The sequence below is a fragment of the Lactuca serriola genome, chromosome 7 (assembly GCF_051521515.1).
Source record: "Lactuca serriola cultivar US96UC23 chromosome 7, Lser_US96UC23_V15, whole genome shotgun sequence".
NCBI classification, from domain to species: domain Eukaryota; kingdom Viridiplantae; phylum Streptophyta; class Magnoliopsida; order Asterales; family Asteraceae; genus Lactuca; species Lactuca serriola.
This window is the reverse complement of record NC_136414.1, coordinates 145,348,097-145,373,598: the sequence shown is the minus strand read 5'-3', so window position 1 is coordinate 145,373,598 and position 25,502 is coordinate 145,348,097.

Below are 25,502 nucleotides of genomic sequence, written 5' to 3'. Positions count from 1 at the left end.
CTCTTTACTTGCTTGTAATAGTAGTCCGATTTTGCTAGTCTAGGGGTCTTTATATAGTTGTGGCACAAGTGTTGTTACACCATGTCAACCGTAATTGTCATGGCTTTCCATATTCCATGATCCATGGGTTTGTAACCTTCATGGACTATCCATGGAAAACCTTATGGGTTTTAGCCTAATCCATACAAACCATGGATCATTAGCCCACTATACAAGAATAAAAGATTTACACAATCAACCCCATATATATAATTAGTCTCTTTTGGATCGCTTTTTAATTCCAAATTAATTCTTTGATCAATACTAATTAAATAATATTATTAATATATTAGAACTTATAATATATTAATAATCCTTAAGTGTCCTTTCTCTCATTTCGTCTATCCAAATGTTGCAATGCCATGCAACCCAAATGGACCATGCTAATCGGGTCAAGTACATTCCAGAAATAGGTATGAAATTGGACACATAATCCAACAGTCTCCCACTTGGATAAGTATAATAACTATAACTGCAAGAATGACTTCAGGAACCGATCAACAATCATGGTTCTTTCAAGGTCTCGCAGAACTAAGATGATGACGATACGCCATTTAAGATAAGTGATCATATAATCCTCTGTTCTAGATATCAGCCAGAAAAATACATGGAACAATGTCTTACTAATTGTCTAGAAGTTTGTTTCCTGATTTCCAATTTGTTTGACATAGACCTTAATTGAACACATCAACTTAGTTCTGACCGGGCCCGATACATGGGTCAACACAAAATCATCGAGGTCCCAGATATCGCTTCTAATCCAAGAAGGGATAGATAAACTTCGACTCATATGCTTGTTCTACTATTTATTGAATCATACACAAAGGCACCTTTTATAATATCAAGTTACCAGTGCATTTTCGTACAATCAATGTATAACCAACTCATAGGCAACAAGCCATATCTCTGGGTTTGAAGACTTATATGATATTACCATCTCACGATCACTCGAGATAAATTCCATGAAGTGATACCAGTGAGCATGGGTTGAATCCAATACTCAGAACTTTGAGCACTCATGAGTGTTGTAGCAACACTTTGCAAAGTCCAACATCTTAGACATCTACAACTAACTACATGACAGTCTTGATTCATATCTACTTCCAACATATGACCGGATGTGGAGAATTTGAATAATATGAGATACAATAACATAATTATTCTGGAAGTCAAAACATATAAAATGAAACGATAGTAAACGATTGATAAAAGATAGTAACACCATACTCATAAATAAACAACAACTTTTATTCGTCAACAAATGTCAATTACACTTTACACATTTCAAAGCTATCTAACTACTAAAACTCATCATCCTTCAGACCTATGCGCCTCGCATGCTGGAGATGCTTAACCCTAACCTGTCCCTTTGTCAAAGGATCTGCCAGGTTCTCATCCGATGATACCCTCTTTTCCACGAGGAGTCCTTCTTCTATTCGATGTCTGATGAAATGGTAGTTTCTGCCGATGTGTCTGGATCTTCCGTGATCCCTTGGTTCCTTGGCTAAGGCAACTGCACTTTCACTATCACAGAAAATCTCTATATGCTGCTTTATAGCTGGTACAACTCCAAGGTCTCCAATGAAGTTCTTTATCCATATAGCATCCTTTGCTGCCTCGCTTGCCGCTATATACTCTGATTCGCAAGTTGAATCAGCCACTGCCTCCTGCTTGGAACTTTACCAAGAAATTGCTCCTCCATTTAAGGTAAAGACCCGGCCTGACTGAGAGCGGAAATTATCCCTATCAGTCAGAAAGCTAGCATCACTATACACTAATACTCTCAAGTCATCACTCCCATTGAGGGTAAGGACCCGTTCCTTAGTCCTCCGCAGGTTATTGAGAATGTTCTTTACTGCAGTCCATTGAGCCTTGCCGGGGTTCCCCTGATATCTGCTGACCATGCTCAATGCATAGACGACATCAGGACGAGCACAAGTCATAAAATATACGATCCAACCTATAACAGAAGCATACGGTAGTCGACTCATCTCTGCTATCTCAGCCTCTTTACTCGGGCTCTGAGTCTTACTCAGTCTGCATATGCGGTTCATGAGGTCTATGAACACCGATAGAGCATTGGTTAGTCTGAATGGCATTACGAAAAACTCATAGTGACCATATCAAGTTTTGAACATTGTCTATGGAATATCTTCTTCCTAAACTCTAAGATGGTGGTACCTTGATCTCAAATCGATCTTTGAGAAGTAGCTGGATACCTGTAATTGGTTGAACAGGTCATGAATTATGCAGATTGGGTATCGATTTTTGATGGTTAACTTGTTCAGTTCTCGGTAGTCAATACACATTCTAAAGGTTCCATCCTTCTTCTTAAAAATAGGATCGTTGCTCCCCAAGGTGAGAAGCTCGGTTTGATAAACCCTTTATATAATAATTTGTCTAGTTAACTAGAAAATTCTTGGATCTCTACCGGGGCTAGTCCATATGAGGAATATGAAGGGCTTTGAGCATTCTAACACTCCTAAGTTATACATGAAACCCTAGAAACCTTGGATCTATGTTTTACTAAGATACATAAAAAATTGTTTTCCAAGGTTCTTAACCTATCTAGCATAGCATGGGGAACTTTTAAACATAAATGCTAGAAGAAGAACATACCTTTTTGTTCTTTGGATTCCTTGAGAACCTTATGAGCCTAGCACCTCAAGTGTGATGCCTCAAATGACTCACACAACACCACAACACTTGGAACAACCTTGAGAGAAGTTCACTAACACCTTAAAATCGGCCAGCCCTCTTTACTTGCTTGTAATAATAGTCCTATTTTGATAGTCTAGGGGTATTTATACAGTTGTGGCACAAGTAGGGTTACACCATGTAAACCCTAATTTTCATGGCTTTCTATATTCCATGATCCATGGGTTTGTAACCTCCATGGACTATCCACGGAGCACCTTATGGGTTTTAGCCCAATCCATACAAACCATGGATCATTAGCCCACTATACAAGAATAGATGATTTACACAATCAACCCCATATATTTAATTAGTCTCTTTTTGATCGCTTACTTAATTCCAAATTAATTCTTTGATCAATACTAATTAAATAATATTATTAATATATTAGAACTTATAATATATTAATAATCCTTAAGTGTCCTTTCTCTCATTTAGTCTATCTAAACGTTGCAATGCCATAGAACCCAAATGGACCATGCTAATCGGGTCAAGACATTCTAGAAATAGTTATGAAATTAGACACCTAATGCAACAGTCTCCCACTTAGATAAGTCTAATAACTATAACTGCAAGACTGACTTCAGGAACCGATCAACAATCATAGCTCTTTCAAGGTCTCGCAGAACTGAGATGATGACAATACGCCATTTAAGATAAGTGATCATATAATCCTCTGTTCTAGATATCAGCCAGACTAATACATGGAACAATGTCTTACTAATTGTCTAGAAGTTTGTTTCCTGATTTCCAATTTGTTTGACATAGACCTTAATTGAGCACATCAACTTAGTTCTGATCGGGCCCGGTACATGGGTCAACACAAAATTATCGAGGGGCCCAGATATCGCTTCTAATCCAAGAAGGAACAAATAAACTTCGACTCATATGCTTGCTTTACTACTTATTGAATTATACACAATGGCACGTTTTATAACAACGAGTTACGAATGCATTTTCGTACAATCAATGTATAACCAACTCATAGGCAACAAGTCATATCTCTGGGTTTGAAGACTTATATGATATTACCATCTCACGATCACCCGAGATAAATTCCATGAAGTGATACCAGTAAGCGTGGGTTGAATCCAATAATCAGAACTTCTGAGCACTCATTAGTGTTGTAGCAACACTTTGCAATGTCCAAAATCTTAGACATCTACAACCAACTACATGACAGTTTTGATTCATCATCACTCCCACCGAGGGTAAGGACCCATTCCTTAGTCCTCCGCAGGTACTTGAGAATGTTCATTACCACACTGCAGTGAGCCTTGTCGGGGTTCCCTTGATATCTACTGACCATGCTCAATGCATAGACCACATTAGGACGAGTACAAGTCATAGAATATATGATCGAGCCTACAGCGGAAGCATACGGTACTCGACTCATCTCTGATATCTCAGCCTCTATACTCAGGCTCTGATTGTTAGTCAGTCTGGCATTACTCTGGATCGGTAACTCTCCTTTCTTAGAATTCTGCATGTTGAACCTATTCATCACCTTCTCCTAGTAGGTACGCTAACTATGTCCAATTAGTCTTTTACTCATGTCTCTCAAAATCCTTATCCCTAGGATATAGGAAGCTTCTCCAAGGTCCTTCATAGTGAAACACTTCCCAAGCCAGGACTTCACTTCTTGCAGAGTTGGGATGTCATTTCCTATTATTAGTATGTCATCCACATACAATACCAAAAAGCTAACTATACTACCACTAGCCTTGACATATACACAAGATTCATCTTCACTCCTTGAAAATCCAAACTCTTTGACTCTCTCATTGAAACAAAGATTCCATCTGCGAGGTGCTTGCTTTAATCCATAGATGGATTTTTCAAGCTTACATACTCTGTTAGGGTACTATGTACTGACAAAACCCTCTGGCTGACTCATGTAAACATCCTTAGCCAACTTCCCATTAAGGAAACCAGTTTTGAGATCCATTTTCCATATTTCATAATCATGAAATGCAGAAATGACTAACATAACCCTAATAGACTTGATCTTCGCTACTGGTGAAAAGGTCTCATCATAATCAACTCCCGGAGTTTGGGAAAAGCCCTTTGCAACCAGTCGTACCTTATAAGTGTGTACATTACCATCCATGCCAGTCTTCTTCTTGAAGATCCATTTGCACCCAATTGTCTTACGACCTGGTACATTGTCAACAAAGTTCCAAACTTGATTGTCATATATGGATTGTATCTCGCTGTCCATAGCGTCTTTCCATTTAGCAGCCTTAGGGCGTGCCATGGCTTCCGTGTAGCTGTTAGTTTCATCAAGACTTACCAGTGTGCTATCAGTGATAAGTGTATCACCTTCCACAGTAATATGGAAACCATAATAATGCTCAGGTGCATTCCTAACTCTCGTCGAACAGATCAGAGGTACAGGCTCTTCTGTTGGATCAACGGGAGTTTTCTCCTCAGGTTGATAGCTAGGGTTTCAGGTTCCTTCACCACTTGACTCTTGAATTTCTTCAAGGTCAATTTTCCTCCCACTGTTTCCTTGGCTAATGAATTCTCTCTCGTGAAAGAATCCTTTCCTTGCTACAGAGACCACATTATCACTAGGTCTGTAGAAGAGGTAACCGAAGGATCTTTGTGGGTACCCGATGAAAATACACCTCTCACTTCGAGGTTCGAGCTTATCCTGAGACTCACGCCTCACGAAAGCCTCGCAACCCCAACTCTTGATGTGGTCTGCACTGGGAACTTTTTCGGTCCACATCTCATGAGGTGTTTTGGCAACCTTCTTTGTAGGGATTAGATTAAGGATATGGGTGGCAGTCTCTTAGGCATACCCCCAGAATGAGATTGGTAGCGAAGCTCAAATCATCATGGAAAGAACCATATGCAGCTAGGTTCGATTGCGCCTCTCAGCCACACCATTAAGCTTTCGTGTCCTGGGAGCTAATAATTGTGAGATAATCCCACATTCCTTAAGATAGTTAAGGAACTCTGTACTAAGATACTCACTACCTCGATCGGATCGAATCATCTTAATGTTCCTGGCCAACTAATTCTCCACTTCCTGTTTGAACTCTTTGAATCTTTTAAAGGTCTCTGACTTATGCTTGATTAAGTAGACATATCCATATCTACTAAAATCATTAGTAAAAGTCACATAAAAGCGGTTATCGTCTCTTGTGGTGGTTCTGAAGGGTCCAAACACATCAGTATGTATGATGTCCAACAAACCCTCACCCCTAGCACAACAAACCCTCATATGATTTTAGGTCAAATGACTCCAAGACTCCATCCTTTTGGAGTTAGCCTATGCATTTCTTGTTTACATGTCCAAGACGACAATGCCATAATGATGCTTTATCCAAACTAGTGGAAGAATCGATACATAATACATTATTTCCTAGGTTATCTACAACCGACACAGTTTCATACGCACCTTCACAAGGTAATGCTTTAAAATAAAGAACATTATTGAAGAAAGCATTAATACCACCACTTTCATTATCAAACGAAAAGGTAAAACCTTGCTTGTACAAACCTCGAAAGGAAATAATATTTCTTGCCATTTTAGACGAGTAACAACACTTATTCAAATCTAACACTAATCCACTACTTAGCAACAAAGCATAAACTCCAATCTTGGTGATAGATGAAGCTTTCCTATTCCCCATGATCAAGTTTATCTTCCCATGCTCCACATTCTCACTTCTTCTTAGTCCCAGCAAATCAATACATATGTGAATACCACACCCTGTATCAAAGACCCAATAATTAGAATGGGGTGAATTATTAGACAATATAGTGTATTCACTTGCATGGTTGGGTTTAACTTTCCCATCCTTCACATCTTGTTGGTACTTTGGGTAGTTTTGCTTCCAGTGCGACTTTTCAGGACAATAGAAGCATTCATCTTCTTTAGGGTTAGCAGAAGGAGTGACGAAACCTTTCTTGGTTCCACTTGAAGAAGAGCCATCAAGGGAATTTCCCTTGGTACCCTTCGAAGGGCTCTTCCTATTCTTTCCTTTGCCTTGCCCGATTGCCAAGACAGGGGCCACGGTAGGAGTAGGAGTGGTAACAACCGATTTACTCTTAAGACCAGTTTATGCGGTCTTCAAGATTCCTTGAAGTTTGCTAAGTGTAACTTCTTCCTTGTTGATGTGGTATGTCATACGGAATTGATCATACCACGAAGGTAAGGAGGGAAAAATGACGTCAATTGCCAACTCCTCGGAGAAGTTCACATTCAATTTCAGCAAATGGTCCACATACCTTTGCAATTTCTGCATGTGGTCCGTGATGGGTTCACCATCCTTCATCCGGGTTGTTATCATAGAGGAGATGATTTCATATCGCTCTTGACGAGCACTCTGATGGTAGCGGTCCATCAAATCCTGGTGCATATCAAAAGGATAGTAGACCTCATAGGACTATTAGAGCTTGGTTGTCATTGTGGCCAACATGATACATGCCACTTTGGTAGCATCTCTCTCATGTGCCTGGTATTCAGTGCTCTGCTCAAGAGTAGCAGACGACTCAAGTTCCTTAAGCTCCTTGTCGAGGACATATTCCTTATCCTTATACCGAGTAACCATCCTGATGTTCCTGATCCAATCCATAAAGTTGGATCCGTGAAAGATGACTCTCCCACAATGGTTCATGAGAGATAAGAAGCCGGTAGGGTTTGAGCCAGAAGCAGCATTGTTGGAAGACATCTGAAAAGAAGAAAGACAAGTTTAGATTAGATATAAAGGTAGTCCTTAATAATACATCCAAATGTAATATTAAGGCTAGGACCCAATACAATATTTTATAACTTAGAAGAGGGATGCCATAATCCAAGCTATAAAATATTTGAAGGTAGGTGAATGACGATTCACCAATTTCCACCATGAAAAACGAAATAAATTATTAGGTTTTAATTGGTATTGAAACTCCTAGATTCTTTGAGATTCATTGAACTTTTCAATGGCATGTTTCAATCTCAAGTGTCCCCTTCAGGTTTTGTGACTGGGATGTCGAGGATCACAAAACAAGGTGTGAAGTAACCATGCAAATTACTTGGTACCCTTAATGTTTATCACTCAATCGATGTGCCAGTTAACCACACGCGCTCCACCGAACTATAATAAACCTTAAGCCACCCTTTTCCTACCTTGTTAAGTCCAGGTTAGTGTGCCGGTTAACCACACACTCTCCACTATCGACTTAAACAAAGTGCAAAGCGTAATTTCATGGGTTAGCACCTTATTCACATTTTCCTAAAGTAACTAAGATTGGAAATTTATAAAAATTTTTTTATTTACTTTACATTCATCATACTATTAATGAAGATTTAAAGTCCTTGGCTTACCCGTTCAGCTAATGACCATCCACCGGTCAAGGAAGCGGTCGGTGAGAGTGGACACCCATTAAGCTGCCATTTTATAGGCAGCAACCTTATACCACCTTATAGACCGGCTTCGTGAATGAGGCCTACTAACGGTAAAACAAATTGTTCTTACACATATATAAATATTATTAAACTTATAATATTATAATGTATAAGGGTTGAATTTTAACTTTTAAAATACTTGGGGTTGGAACTAAAGTTTTTAAAGTGACTTTACATGTTCCAAAACTTGAGGGCAAGTATTGTAACCTTCAAAACTTTTCATCTTTCATAACCTATGAGTTAATGGTTTATTAAAATGAGAGACTTTTCATTTTATGTAACCTATGTGTTTCTGTAATGGACTTTAAAAGAGTGACCTTTGGTAATCCATAACTTGAGGATAAGTTATGGATTCCATTAAAACACATAATGATAAAGAATTAAACTAACAAGCAAGTTACAAATAATTCCTATGATCTTCTAAACTGATATGTTCATGAACATGCATATCAACAATTTCAAGAATCATAAATAATCCATACAAAACATGAAATTTTAATAGCCATTGAAAATGGATTAGCATAACCATTACACCATCTAAAACAAGTTTTATAAGACCAAAACAGTTGAGAGTAATGTTTCTAGTCCATTGCCAGCAGCAAAGCTCCAAAAACTGCTCACTGGATGACAAACTCGTCGAGTTAATCAGGGAACTCGTCGAGTTCATGCAATTAGACATGAACTCAGTGAGTTTGTGGGCAGAACTCGTCGATTTTTCCTGTCTGGGCAATTTTTGGCTTTTGAAAAACAAGTTTGCATCAAGTATCAAGTAAACAAGCCTAGGCTCTGATACCATTGAAGGGTTTTGAGCATTCTAACACTCCTAAGGTGTACATGCAACCCTAGAAACCTTGGATCAATGTTTTACTAAGACACATGCAAAAATGTTTTCTAAGGTTCTTAACCTATCTACCATAGCATGGGGAACTTTTAAACATAAATGCTAGAAGATGAACATACCTTTTTATTGTTTGGATTCCTTGAGAACCTTGTGAGCCTAGCACCAAAATTGTGATGCCTCAAATGTCTCACACAACACCACAACACTTGGAATCAACTTGAGAGAAGTTCACTAACACCTGGAAATCGGCTAGTCCACTTTACTTGCTTGTAATAGTAGTTTGATTTTGCTAGTCTAGGGGTCTTTATATAGTTGCGGCACAAGTAGGGTTACACCATGTAAACCCTAATTGTCATGGCTTTCCATATTCCATGATCCATGGGTTTGTAACCTCTATGGACTATCCATTGAGCACCTTATGGGTTTCAGCCCAATCCATACAAACCATGGATCATTAGCCCATTATACAAGAATAGATGATTTACACAATCAACCCCATATATTTAATTAGCCTATTTTTGATCACTTTATTAATTCCAAATTAACTCTTTGATCAATACTAATTAAATAATATTACTAATATATTATAACTTATAATATAATAATAATCCTTAAGTATCCTTTCTGTCATTTAGTCTATCTAAATGTTTCAATGCGATGCAATCCAAATGGACCATGCTAATCGGGTCAAGTACATTGCAGAAATAGTTATGAACTTAGACACCTAATCCAACATACTATGCTATGGGGGCTGCTCCTCGGATTATATCGATTCTTTACTTGACTTGGCTAATAGGCGGTAACCCTGGGAGGTCTTCTGGAAATATGTTAGGAAAGTCACGGACTTCTGGTATGTCTCTTTCTTTTTGTCTACAATGTGGGCTAGGAAGGCGTAATACTTATTGTGCAAGTACTTTTATGCTTTCTGAAGAAGTGATAACCGAGTATGTAACAAATCAGAGTATATCAAATGTAATTTGAACACGAGAAGTAAATATAATCTAGTTTTAGCGCTATTACTTCGGATGAACACAAGTATGAAACGATAGTAACAAGGGTGAACTCTTACAATCACTCACAAAACTTCTACTATCAACTTAATGCTCAGCTCCTATTTATAGGAAATAGGAAGTACAAAAAATACTAAGGCTTAGACGTTAAGCTTCGAACATGAGACACCGTAGCAAATACATTACAAAACATATGAAGAGAACAAAAGATATGAAGAGAACAAATAAACAGACTTTGACTGTTTACAACATATTTCGAGCATACAATCTCCCCCATTATAAACAAGTCATAGTTCTCAATTTGAGAGAATCTATGCAGCAAACAACATCACTCTTCGTATCTCCATATACCATGAAATAATCTTCTTTAACTCCTTCTTATCCCCTTGGTTGTTTTTCAAACAATTATTCATACGAAAAAAAAGTTCGTATACTGGGATGTAGTGTACCTCTCTACTTCGCACGCTTGGAACAAAAATCTTTTAGCCTTCCCATTCTTATCCTTTCCCGCGAAGACTAATCCAAATGGTTTTAAGCAAATCTCTTCATTTGCATATTTCTTCAACTCAACTTGAGTCTTCGTGACTTCCATAGGAACTTTCACGTCCAACCCCTTCATAGTAGCCAACTCCACATCAGTAAGGGCCAAACACTCATAGTAATTATCTATGAATATTTTGATTTGGGAAAGACCAAGTCTAAACACTTCTGGATCTGTTCCTTGAAGATGCAAAGCAGTCTTGTCTTTCAAAAGCAATGCAACTTGTATAAGATCATATAAGTTCATTAAAGGAAAATCAACAATAGAGAAATTACAGATTTGACCATTCGACCTTGCAACATGAAAATGAAAATTATGCATCATATTTTCGAACAGAACATCCTTTGTAATACTGATCACCTTCTTTATCTTTACTAAAGACCATATCTCCTCTGGAACTTTCCCAAGAATAACATGAAACCTAAGTTTCATATAGGTATAGTCATCATCGTTATCAAACTTTTCAGCAATTCTGTATTGAGCCATGTTGAAAATTATCTCATTCACAGGGAAATCAAGTTGGTTCATATCTGAGTTAGCAACACCATAGCTTTGTTTTGGCTTCTTCAGAAAAGCATACATATGATTACATGCAACTTTTGCTTCGATTGTTTCATAATTGTAATGCTTGCTTGGATCACCCTTATCCATTCCAGGTGGATCACTCGCACGAAGTCTCAAAATACTCTGAATCACCCTTTGTTTCTCCATTTCAGCTTCAACTTTGGCTTTCTTCTCTTCTTTTGATTTCTCCACAACAATCGTTTTCCCTTTGTCTTGTTTCGCAGAATTATCAACAACTTTATTTGCTTTCGAGCTACTATCACCTTCATCTGAAGAACCAATCACAATGCCTTTGGCAATTGGCTTTGAAGTTATCACTGTCTAACTCACCGGACCAGCAGTTGAGATAATTGGTTTTGTTGTTGGAATTTTCATTGAGAAAACTTTTCCATCAACCTTGACCTCTTCATGCGAAACACCATCACCAACCTTCCATTCTCCCCCTTGGACCCCTGTGACAACAGGTGGGGCATTTGTTGGTAATAAATTCGCAATTCTAGATAATGGAGCCAATTTTTTATGTAGAACAGCTTCAAACTGAATAAATTTCTAGGACAAGAACTCAGGAGTAATGAGCAAAGATGTAGCAGGATTGACAATAAGTGATTTAAACTCCTTTAACAAACTCATAACTTCCACAAAGCTTTGACTATCATTCATAGAAAGTTGAGTAATTTGAGGACTCAAACTTTCGTACAATTTAACAAACTTTGTGACTGCATCACAAATAATATCCATCTTCTGATTGAGAGACACATAGTCTTTCTGAACGCTAGCAATCTCTTTCACCATGTCTTCACGAATTTCTCGAATTTGCAAATTTACATCCTCCCTTACCTTCTTCACATCTTGAACGAACAATACATGTCGTTCCTTAGCCAATTGTCTAAAATCTTTAACTTCTCCTAGAAAATTCGAAGATTAAGACTTCCCACGTAACTCATTAGTCTTACCATTCTGGTCCAACTTCTCCATGATGCGTGATTCAGATTCTTGAATCAATCCAGAACATTTAGTAATCATTCTAGCTTCAACAACTTTTAGCAGACCATCAATCTCCATACTTGACACCGAATTACTTCCCCCCATATCATCTTGAGATTGAATAATCGAATTCAACTTCTTATTAAGAATCTTGAACTACTTCATAGACATTAACATATGATCTAGAAAATTTTCTTCCTCATCATCAAATTCCAAATCATCAAAAGTACCTCCAAAACCTCCTTCGACAGGATCAGTTTAGGTTCATCGATAGATTTGGGTGGATCAGTGGATTAAGATGAGAAAAGTGTGGTAAATGGATTTTAAATAACATGATCAAAAGTAGGTGAGTTTGTTGTGTTTGAAACACAGATGATATAAGGAGGTAGAGAAACGGAAGTATCCATGTGAGATAATGTAGGAATACCTTGGGTTGATAATGGAAGCTCTATATGCGAATCTCCTTCACCCATATTGACATTTACCACCATATCAGGTACGTTTGTAGTGATGTCTTAAGTTTGAAACTCCTCAGGAACTGACTTGGTTAACGAAACTTCGAGTGTTAAGACCTCAGTTTGCTCATGAGTCGATGTTAATTTGGAGATAGTAGCTTCAGGTGTTTCAGGAACTTTGTCACCTTAGGACGATCCTCTTGAATCACCAACTTTCGTTTCTTAAACTTGTTCTTGGAAATATGCTTTGCCACATCTTCAGCTCTTTGTTTATTTGACGAAGGAGAAACAGGAGCTGGAACCTCACGAATATGAACCCTTTGATGATTAAATGTGGTTTACAAATCATGGTTGGAGAAAACCTAGCAGACCCGTCTGTAGACTTTCGTGAACCACGAGCCAGCTGTTTTATTCTTCTAAAAACACCAGACATTGATGGAATTGTTTCCTTAGCTTGTTCATCAATAACAGGATCAACAGGCGTTATCAAAACATTCGAAACTTGCTCCTCTGTCGTAGACTGATCCTTTACAGACTACTTTGTCTTGGGTTCTTGCACAGGCTTCTTAGGAGTGGGCTTTGCTTCATTCTTCAACCGTCTTGATTTCTTAGAAGGACCAGCATCCTCTTTTGATAACAACTTTCATGTTTCTTCATTAGGATTAATAGACTTCAAATACTCAACTAATACCGGGTTGGTTTGATCAACACGTTTTAACATTGCATCAGGAATTTTAGAAATGTTTGAAAACACCTCAGCATCATCTGTAACCTCCTTTGGAAAGTGATACTTCAAGAATTCATCTTTTTCTTCATCAGCTGGAACTTCAATCCTTTCTTTTTCATAAACATAATGAAGCATCAAACACCAGTATCTTGCACATGATATTCCTTGAACCACATTGGTCTTCTCCACACTTTTCTAAAGTTCCTTCCACATCTGAGTATAATAATCAACCGGAATATCATAGTAAAGGCCAACAACCATGACATACACCTCCATTCTTCCTTTATCCAATACAAAACTACGACTAGTCAAGCCGCATAGAAAAATACCAAATAAAATATTCCAAATACTTGGAAGTCCAGACATCTTGAAATCACTAATCTTGGTGAGTGGGGGTTGATGACCCATCTCATTGAACATATAGATGATTTGAGCAAACAAAAGATCAGTGTTTAGTGGAGAGTTAGGAATTTCAAGAATCTGGTAGAACATCTTCTTTGATATATGAATCTTCTTATTGTTTACTAGATTAAACATGATAGCATCCAAAGCTTTGCTGTATGATGCAGTAGATCCTACTATGGAAAGCCAAGATAGAGGAACAACAATTGAATTGAACATTGCAGTAGAAAGAATAGAGCTTTTTAAAGTGACAACCAACATCTTCAACTCTTCTGGATATAGTGAAACACCCCCTCGACTCGATAGTTAGTGCTTTGAAACTTCACAATTGGTTGAGAAGAGACATCATCAGTAGAATGGGATGGAGCAACAACAGCAACATGAGTCGCCATATTCCGATAAAGTAGCCGCATCTGAAAAAGTAACTGTCACAATTGGTTGAGAAGAGACATCATCTGAGACAAATTGGGGATTTTTCTTTTGTGAGCGTAAACTGATAAAGAACCCTTGAATCTGCTTTTATATGTAACACTGGAATTTTAATTTAATGCAGGATAAGCATTTAAATGAGATCCGACGTGGCACCTTGAAAATCGCACCACTATTCCAATAAAGTAGCCACATCTGAAAAAGTAACTGTCACACCTCCTTGAAAACTGGACTAAGTACAAAATGTCTTGTCAAACAATTTGTTCGTTTATCGCAATAGAATTGTAACCGTCAAGAACCTTCGATATTGAGGTAAGGCTCTTTCGTCTTTGGGTTTTAGAGACAAAGTCATTTACCAGATTTTTGAAATCACCAGCCTGAGTTGGTAATACTCAGAACCTCAAGGATTTCGTGAGTGCAGTATTCCAAAAGAATAAGATGAGAAGAAAATTAACAAAAATTTTGGAATGGTGATGTCGAAATATAAAATTTCGACACAAATGCAGTTAAACCTCGGGCAAAGGTTGTTTCGTTAATTATCAAGAGAGATAATCAACTGCTTGTGTATGTTCCCGTGAATTTCAATCGAATACTTGTAGAGAAGTATCGAAGGGCTTCTTTTTCAAGGCTTCATGTGTGGCTTAAAAATTTCGTTACATATCAACCTCAACATAAGGTGAGTAATTGTAACCAAAATTAAATGTTTGACCAGTGTAGTTAGTGACAAGTATGCTTTGAATTATTTTGAATGTGACAAGTGAAATAGTTGATACTGCAACGAAAATCATATTCAAAGAAAAATTAGATTCAACTAGATCCGGTTGGGAAACAAATGTCGTGGGTTTCGACCATTTAACCAAAACCACTCAAAAGAATTGAATATGATTTGAAGCATCGAAAATTGGTACTGAAACAATTGTTTCGTTAAAACTAGAACATAGTTCCCCATCAATTCCTTAAGTAAGTTTGTATATTTGGGTTTCACTTTCATCACGGTCTCATGATGTTAGATCATTAACACAGAAGTTTGATATTCCTAAGTCATGATTGGTTTGATCGATGACCTCTCGAACATATGTCATTGTGTGTGAAATGTGTTAGAATTTTGAGATGAAAAGATTGGTTCACGAAATCAATTGTACCTCTATTATGATTGGACCAACAGACAACTCCTAACTCATTTGAAAAGAGTAAGGTAGCTCAGGAGACTAATGGAATGGAAGCCTGATTGGAAAGAAAATTTCAATAAGGCTTTCGAAATCACACATAGAGTCAATAGAGGCTTGGGTCGACATACTACAACATGCTTCTAGGGACAGTCTAACTAGCACAAAGTTGTCGAAATTTTACCTTCCCATAGAAACTCAAGCATGACCTTTGTAAACCTTTCGTGAAATCTGTACGAATAAAAGACAAAGAACAAAATAACAAAAATCTTTTTGATATTTTTGATTTTTGAAAAGAAAGAAAATATTTTTGTGTTTTCAAGATTTTCGAAAAAGAAAACAAACAAACAAAAAAATATTTTTGCAAATTTGGATTTTTCGAAAATAAAATGACAAAACAAAAATAAAATCTTTTTGGAGTTTATGATTTTTCGAAAATAAAACTAAGATACTAACTTACGAAAAATATGTGACCGACTGAAGAATCTTTTTGTTTTTGACAAACTAACGGAAATTTGATAAACTAACGAAAATTTGACAAACTAACGGAAATTTGACAAACTAACGAAATTTGTACTTCAAAACGAATTGCTGAATGTGAACAGTAACATCTAAATGGTTAATATTAGCAGCCTCTGAATGAAGTATTATTGCTTCTGAATCGACAAATTTGTACAACACTTCTTTATCATACATTTGGAATCATCCCTGGAACTGAACTTGCTTCCATCATTCCCAAACCTGTCAAAATTCGAACAACTGATTTTTCATCTAAAGCTTTTGTAAACATTTCAGCAAGCTGATCAGTTGGTGTTACAAAATGAACTTCAATGTTGCCATCTTCCACATGATCTTTAATAAAATGATAACGAAGAGAAATATGTTTGGTTTTCGAATGTTGTACTGGATTATGAAAAATACGTATAGCACTTTGTGAATCACAATACAATGGAATCTTCTTCATGTTAATTGCATAATCACGCAATTGGCTGTGGATCCATATGATTTGCGAAGTGCAAGCGCAGCTGCAACATACTCAGCTTTAACAGTTGAAATTGCAACACATGTTTGCTTTTTCGATTGCCAACTTACAAGCTTCCCATCCAAAAATTGACATCCTCCACTTTTGCTCTTTCTATCAAGAGTACATCCTCCCAGATCCGAATCCGAAAAAGCTTGAATGAAAAATCCTGATTTCGAATGATACCACAATCCTAACGAAATTGTTCATTTGAGATAACGAAATATATTTTTCACAGCAGTAAAGTGTGGTTCGCGTGGATTTGCTTGATACCTAGCACAGTTACATACAAAAAACATGATATCAGATCGACTAGCAGTATGATAAAGCAATGAACCTATCATACTCTTGTATAAGGTAAGACAACCTCAGGTGTTTCTAACGAAGGTGTTAGCCTTGTTCCAACCGCCATTGGTACTCTTAACTTCGTGCTATTTATCATTCCAAAATTTTCGAGCAAATTCCTTGTATATTTTTCTTGATTGATAAAAATTCCTTCTCTGCTTTGATAAATGTTTAAACCAAGAAAATTATTTATTTTACCCATCATGATCATTTCAAATTGGCTTTTCATCAAATTTTCGAACTTACTAGACAAAGCAGGGTCAGTAGAGCCAAAAATAATATCATGGACAAAAATTTGAACAAGGATTAGATGATTCCCAACTTTCTTTAGAAACAATGTGGCGTCAACTGATCCTTGTTTAAATTTCGATTGTTTTAACAAACTGGTAAGAGTTGCATACCATGCTCTTGGTGCTTGTTTTAACCCATAAACTACTTTATCTAAATGGTGAACATGATCTATACTTTTCATTTATGAAACCTGGAGGTTGTTTAACATACACTGTTTCTTCGAGTTCACCATTGAGGAAAGCACACTTCACAGGCATTTGATAGACATCAAAATATTTGTGAGCTGCATAAGCCAAAAATATTCGAACAGCCTTGAGTCTTACGAAAAGGACAAAGGTTTCTTCATAATCGATACCTTCTTGTTATGAATACCCTTTTACGACTAATTGTGCTTTATTTCGTACAATATCTCCAGCCTTATCAGTTTTGTTTTTGAAAATCCACTTTAATTTGACAATCAAAACATTTTCAGGTTTAGGAATTAATCTCCAAACCTTGTTTCTATAGAATTTAGCCAGTTCAGATTGCATTGCTACAACCCAATTTGACTGCTCCATTGCAACCTTAATTGTCTTTGGTTTAATTTTCGAGATGAAAACATTAAACATGCAAAATTCTTGATGAGTATTTAATACCTCATTCTTTGCACGAATTTGAGCTCTAGTCAAAACTCCATCTTGTGGATTCCCAATGACTTGTTCTTTTGGATGATTCCTTGTCCATTCCGCTAATGGTGGATACGTAGGATCAAAATCCAAAGGTGCATCTTCGTACATATCTTCATTTTCAGATCCTATAACAGAAATATTTTCATTTAGATCAAGATTTATTATTTCAGTATCATCATGCTCCCCTCGAAATAATTGTTATTTTGATGCTCCCCCTCAACAACATCATTCAAACTGCTCTTCCCCCCATCGAAAGGATGCTCCCCCTCAACAGTTGAAGGTATATTCAAGTGCCCCCCCTCCACTTGAGCTTCACGCATACTTTTGCCATTAGCAGTTGTGTTGGTTGTTATTGTTGAATCATCAGTATGTTTCGAAGATTCAGGAGTTTGATTATCAGCAGTATTTACTTCAGCATCAGCAGCCCTGTCTGGAACACCAAAAATTAAATCATAATCAAAATATGATGAATTAGAACTTTCAGACTCATCATTCGATTCTTTAAGAATTGGTTTTTGGTTGAAATGTTTTTCTACTTGTTTCACAAAGTAATCATCAAAAGTGAGATTAAATGTGTCTTCAACTTTTCGAGTTGGTTTATTCAACACTTTGTATGCCACCGAATTATTTGAATATCCTAAAAATATTCCTTCATCAGCCTTAGCTTGAAATTTTGAAAGATTATCTTTGAGATTCATGATAAAACACCTGCAACCAAAAACATGAAAGAATTTGATATTTGGTATTTGGTTATTGATGATTTCATTTGGAGTTATATTAAATCGATGATGAATAAAAGATCGATTCTAAGTGAAACATGCTGTCGAAACTGCTTCTGCCCGAAGATATTGAGGAAGATTTGCATATGTCAACATTGTTCTTGCTGCTTCGCAAAGTGACCTATTTCTCAATTCAACCACGCCATTTTGTTGTGGTGTATATGGCGATGAGAAATTAAGCGAAATTCCTTTATCAGTTAAGAATGGATCGAGCACATTATTTTTAAACTCCGAACCGTTATCACTTTTGATTTTGCGAACCTTCTTTTTCAAACTAGTCTCAATTTTCTTGATAAATTTGATCATTGTTTGTGCAACGTCAGATTTTAACCTGAGAAAATACACCCAAGTGAATCGTGAAAAATCATCAACAATAACCAAAATGTACCGTTTCTTGTTGAGTTTTTCAACAGTTGATGGTCCACAAAGATCAATATGAAGTAGTTCCAACGGTTCAAAAATTTTCCAATCAATGACAATTGGATGTCCTTTGCGATGTTGTTTTCCTTGTTTACATGCTGCACACAAAGTATCATTGTCAAACATTAGTACAGGTAAACCTTGAACAAGATCATCAATGACCAATTTATTAAATATTTGAATGTTTAAATGTGAGAAACGTCGATGCCATTGCCAGCTGACGTAAGAGGAAGCTTTCGAAAGTAAACAAACTGAGGGTTTGCCGATGATAGGTTTGATATCAAGAGTAAACATGTCACCATGTCATTTGGGCTTGAGCAAAACTTTGTTAGTTTCAACATTTGAAATGATTCTTCCTGCTTCGTTAAACACCAATTGATTTCTAGTGCCCACAACAAGTTTTGAAACACTATTAAGTTATCTGGAAGACCTTCGACATAAGAAACACGATTTATAGTGAACTGTCCATTTGTTACTTTCCAATATCCTTTTACTTGACATTTGTGACTGTTCTCGAACTTCACAACCCCAACATTTTCCAAACTTCGATAATCTCGTAAATTCTCCTCTCGTCTTGTTGAGTTTTTCAACAGTTGATGGTCCACAAAGATTAATATGAAGTAGTTCCAACGGTTCAACAATTTTCAAATCAATGACAATTGGATGTCCTTTGCGATGCTGTTTTCCTTGTTCACATGTTGCACACAAAGTATTATTATCAAACTTTAGTACAGGTAAACCTCGAATAAGATCATCAATGACCAATTTATTCAAGATTTGAAAGTTTAAATGTGAGAAACGTCGATGCCATTGCCAGCTGACGTCAGAGGAAGCTTTCGAAAGTAAACAAACTGAGGGTTTGCCGATGATAGGTTTGATATAGAGAGTAAAAATGTCACCATGTCATTTGGACTTGATCAAAACTTCGTTAGTTTCAACATTCAAAATGATGCTTGCTGCTTCGTTAAACACCAATTGATTTCTAGTGCCCGCAACAAGTTTTGAAACACTTATTAAGTTATGTTGAAGACCTTCGACATAAGCAACCCGATTTATAGTGAACTTTCCATTTGTTACTTTCCAATATCCTTTTACTTGACATTTGTGATTGTTCTTGACCTTCACAACCCCAAAATTTTCCAAACTTCGATAATCTCGTAAATTCTCCTTTCGTCCAGTCATGTGGCATGATCAACCACTATCGATATACCATTTCGCATCATATTGCTCGTCACATAAAAACTATAATTAATGAAAGAATTTAGGTACCCAAGGCTGTATGGGTCCTTAGTTATTAGCTTTGAAAACCGAATGAAATGAAGAACCTAAAACCCAATTACAAACTTTGGATTTGAAAGAGTCAATTAAGTCAACATCACTTTTTGTTCTCAATTTTATCTTTCGAAATTGGTTTCCATGTTTTCACAAGAATATTTGATTCTTTTGAAGAGGAACTTCCATTTGAAGAATCATTCAAATATTTCTCATATTCTTCGTGAATCTGTAGTTGGCAATACTGATGAGATTGAAATATCTTCCCTTGTCCTTCAAGCCAATGATTGATATTCTTCATATTTGACGAACCCTTTGTGTATGACACTTTCAAGTTCTGCTTTCCAGAAGGATTTGGAAAATTCGGTTTTTGTGGAGTAAACTTTGCAGATTGCTTGAATTTATCATTAACATTTGTTTCATTGTCTTCAAACTTTTGAACATTTTCGACTTTTCGACCATTCTCAAATTTTTGAACATTGTCTAATTTTCGTCCATTCTCAAATTTTAGAACATTGTCAAAAGGTCGATTTGTTCAATTTAAAGAAAATCGATTTTGATTTTTTGTTTGTTTTGAAAAGGACAAATTGGAAGTTGTAAACTTTTGTTGGCTTTTTGAATAAAAAGTCTTTTGTGAATCATTTTATTTAAATGTTTTTGAATTTGAAAACTTCACAGACTTATTTTTAGAATTAGACAAAATTGGTTGAGTTGGATATTCCTTCTTATCTGAATGTTTTGAAAACTTTGTTTATTCAGATTTGGACAACTTATTTTCAAACATTTTGGATTCCTTTTCATTTGACACAACTTGCCAAAAGAATTTCTTTCGTGCCTTTCTTTTTGAAATTTCGTTTTCCTTTGAAAAATTTTCAACACGATCCTTAAATTCGTTTGAATTAAGTTTCACATTCTCAATTGTTTCTTTAGAGTCATGTTTCAAACTTTCTTTTGGATTTTCTTGTTTTAAAATCCATTTTCGTTGAAGTTTTTGTCTTTGAAAAACATACGAATTCTTTGTTAGATTATTTTTGACAGTGCTTTGATTTAAAACAAATCCTTCGTCTGTTATTTTCTTGTTATCATCTTTGATCATTTTGTTGAATTTTGGTTTAATGTTTTCAACATTTCCAGTAGTGACAAACACTTGATTTGGAAATACTGTTGGGTCAAAATTATGGTTTATACTTTGCTTTTCTAGGAAACTGTATTTCTCTGTAATGTTTTATGAGTTTATGGTCAAGTTTACGGCCGCAAACAGGTTTACGACCATAAACCCATTTACGGCCGTAAACAGGGTTACGGCCGTAAACCCATTTAAGGCCGTAAACTGATTTACGGCCCATGTTTCTCATGTATATATATATATATATATATATATATATATATATATACATACATATATATATATATATATATATATATATATATATATATATATATATATATATATATATATATAGGGTGAGGGGTGTGAGGAACGTATGGAATAGTAGAAAGAGAAAGGAGCTTAAGTGTGTGTATTCTAAGGTGTGTTCTAGAGAGAGAAACAAGATAGAAGAAGAGAGTGTGTGTGAATCTATTGTAAGGAACTTCGTTCTCATCATTAATACATTCAAGATTCATCATCTTCTTCTTCTCTTTCTCTTCTATTTTGATCTGGCATCATCCATTTGATTGGGATTCCACACCGTCAAACGGATCTGAATTATACACAAGCAGATCAGGGACTTACAATTGGTATTAGAGCATGGATTGTATCAATCAATTTTGTCAGATCTAGAGCTTATTTGATCTTATTTTGGAAGGATTCTTGCATTTTTGGATCGATCTCTGAAAATTAGGGGGGGTTTGTTCTTCGTGTTTTTTCGTAAAAGCGAGTTATGGATCGAGTGTTGGAGCAAAAATGGTGAAAAACGTCGTTTTTTTCGCGATCTGAAGCAGTGTTTACGGCCTTTGAAGGGTTTACGGCCGGAGTTACGGCCGGTGAGTTTGTGGTCGGTGTTTGCGGCCTACCAGAGTGTGCGGCCCGACGGTTTACGGCCGGAGTATACGGTCGCCAGAGTTTACAGCAACGGTTGTGACTCGGTGTGCAGCTCGGACGTGTGCGGCTTGGTGGATTGCGGCTTGGTTCGGCTTAGCAGCGGTTGGCTTGGACGTCTCAGTGGCTTACTCGCGCATCAAATAAAAAATTTGAGAAGCGAATTGGGGGTGCCGGGGATCGAACCAGGGTCCCTTGAGTTATCATCACACGCATCAAACCAGTTGATCTACCAAGCCTCTTGTTCCATTCCTTCCGATTTTAATTGAAAAACATTCTTTTTCGAACCCAGTTTCGCAACTTTGTCATTTTTAGCCAAAAATTCAAAATCCTTTAATTTTTAAATTATATTTTCAACCGAAAATTTTAGTTTTTAAATTTTGACTTTTATTTTTGACTTTTTACTTAAAATTTTAACTTTGACTTTTAAGTTTGACCTTTGACTTTAAACTTTCACTTTCTCATTTGACTTTTAAATTTTCAAATTTAGCTTTACGGTTTGACTTTTAAGTTTGACTTTTGACTTTGATCTTTTAAATTTGAATTTTAAGGTTGACTTTTGAGGTTTATTGTCAAAGGGCATTTTTAAATTTAAGTTTGACTTTTAAGTTTGATTTTGGCTTCTATTTTGAGCTTTTAATGGGAATTGAGGACACAAAAGAGAGCCGTCAGGATATGTTAAGACAAAACTTCAACATGTTCAATTATATCCCTGGAGAAACCCTGGAAGCTCAGTTGCAACGATTTACTACACTTACTACTGAGATTAATATAGCTGGGATCTTCTTGACTAAATCTAAGATAAACAAAGAGCAGCTGAATTCACTTCCGAAGTCATGGAATATGAACGTGGCCATCATCAAGAAGACAAAATATCTCAATCGTCTTTGTCTTGCTGTTGTAACTGAAGAACTTGACGCTTTTAAGTGTGGAAAAACAATGAGTTCCGCAAACATCCCGATCAATGAAGTTTCATGCTCTCAATCATGTGAAGCTACGATTAAACTTCTTCGTGAACATAATGATTTGCTAAAAAGGGAAGTCGAGGACCTAAAATAAGAAGGATATCAACTCACGAAAGGACAGAAACCCCCAAAGGCAGAATTAGAAGCTAAAACCAAAGACTTTAGGAGGCTTCAGGAAGACTATAGTAATAAATGTGAATATTATGACTATCTTAAGAGACAACTTGCTGAATTAAATGCTGAGCTTGACACATTAAAAAGCAAATTTGAAAATGCAGATTTTGATTTTAGAAAATTTGATGTGTCAAGAGAAGTAGTTGCGAACATGATAGACCATTGTTTGCAATTAAAAAATAAACTGCAAAAAGGTCTAGGGTATGATAGTGTTCCTCCACCTTTCAATAATAACTACACATCAATCCCTATGACACAGGAAGAAATTAGGAACATCTTCTATATCGCAAACCAGCTGGATTTGTGTTAGGAGGTAATGTGGCAGAGGATGAGAACAAGGAGAACACCATTGAACAAACCAACATTTCCTTGAACTTTGAATCTGTTGCTTCGAACTCAGCTGCTTCTGATTAACCTGCTGTTGAGAAATACAAGCCAACAATTCCAATGAAACAGATTGCCTGTTGTAATTGTGATTGTGGGAACAATAAGAGACAAGGCAAGGATATGCCACCAGGGGCAAGAAGAAACAACTTCACAGTGAAGAAAAAGACATGTTTCCACTACAGAACACCTGGAAACATTGCTACAAATTTTTCAAATCGCGCATACGTTCCCTACTATGCACAAGTCTGGCAGAACACGCCAAGTGGGAGATACTCCAAAAGAAACCCCTCAAGGTCACGTTCAGACAATGGTGACTGGAACACACAGAAGGCCAAGAATCAAACCCACAAGGCCAAGAATCCGAATCCCAAGGGCAAGACGGGAATGTTGGCCAAGAAGCCCAATCCAAGAGATGCTCCAGTGAAACAAAGACCGGTTTGGTCAAAATCATCTCTGAAGCCTACTTCGAGCTCAAAATCAAGTACCGAGGCACCCATCAGATCAAAAAAGAAATGGGTTAAACCCAACTACAAATGGGTTCCAAAGGCTCACTCTCCCAAATCTTCTAACGATTCTAATATTTCATCATCTTCTCTTTGTGATAAACAGGATATGTCATGGGAGAGAGTACCCTGCAATGATGAAAAAGTTCGACCCAGTTTCAAAATGGACTGGGTTCCAAATACCAACTGATCCCGCTATGTGCTGAAGCAGCCATATAGGCATATCATCAGACTTCGGTTTGTTGGTAGTGGTTGTTCCAAGCACATGATAGAAGGCATATCTCAACTGTAGAACATTCAGACCTTTGTTTGAGAGTATGTGTCCTTTTGCGGGAAAGAAGGGAAGAAAGGAAGAGATCACAAAAGGAGTTAGTGCTTAAAGACATGAAGAATTTTCGGATTTGTTCTGAGATTATGCGTGCTGTTCTGAGACCTTCTTGATGCAAATTCAAACGGTGAATTATGGTTTGAGTTTTCTTCTCTATACTCCTGAGTTTATCTTACATTGATTCATTTCAAAGACAATTTTTCATAGTTTTTTGTTAGTAGGTATTGTTTGGGAAGTGATATAAAGATAAAGTGATACCGGGTAGTCTAAAACATGTGTAAAGGACTGAATCTGAATTGTCTAGACTGTATGTTCAATTTGCTGGTAAGCATGAATGATTTGACAATGTGGAATTAGATAGAATTGTTTGGACTGACCATACGATGCTCGAGTAGATTGAGCAGTGAGATAAACACGGGAACATACAGGATACTCTAAATTAATACGCATCTAGAACTGTGGCTTAACTTTTCCTTGATGTACGAACTTATGTCCTTAATTCTGGTTCTGATAGGGCGACTGGGGGGTTCTGATAAAGTAGGTATGTAGGACATTTTTTCTTGCTTTCTATCTATCAGTCATATGTTGCTTCCTCTATGTGATTGGAAGATATCTGACCTGGAATGCAACATATGCAACTCTATTTCTATGCATCTCCTTATCTATAAAATTTTTCTTATCTGTTATCGATATGCTGTCTCCTCTACGTGGTCGGAAGATCCGACATGGAACACAACATATGCACCCTACTATCTCTATAACCCTCTATCTCTGTTAGTCATATGTTGTCCCCTCTGCGTGATTGAAATAGATCCGATATCCTCTGTGTTTAAGTGGACCACAATACTGACAATTGACCAGATCTATTCATGAAGGTGAAGGTATTGATAAACAAGTTCAGGCTGTCTCACAACTTTGATCCCATTTTTTTTTTTTTTGTTAAATTGGTTCATAGTTTTCCTCTATGCACAAATTTAGGGGAGAATAAAAAATTTTAAAAAAAAATCAAAAAAATTCAAAAATCAAAGAAAAATCTGAAAATTTCAAAA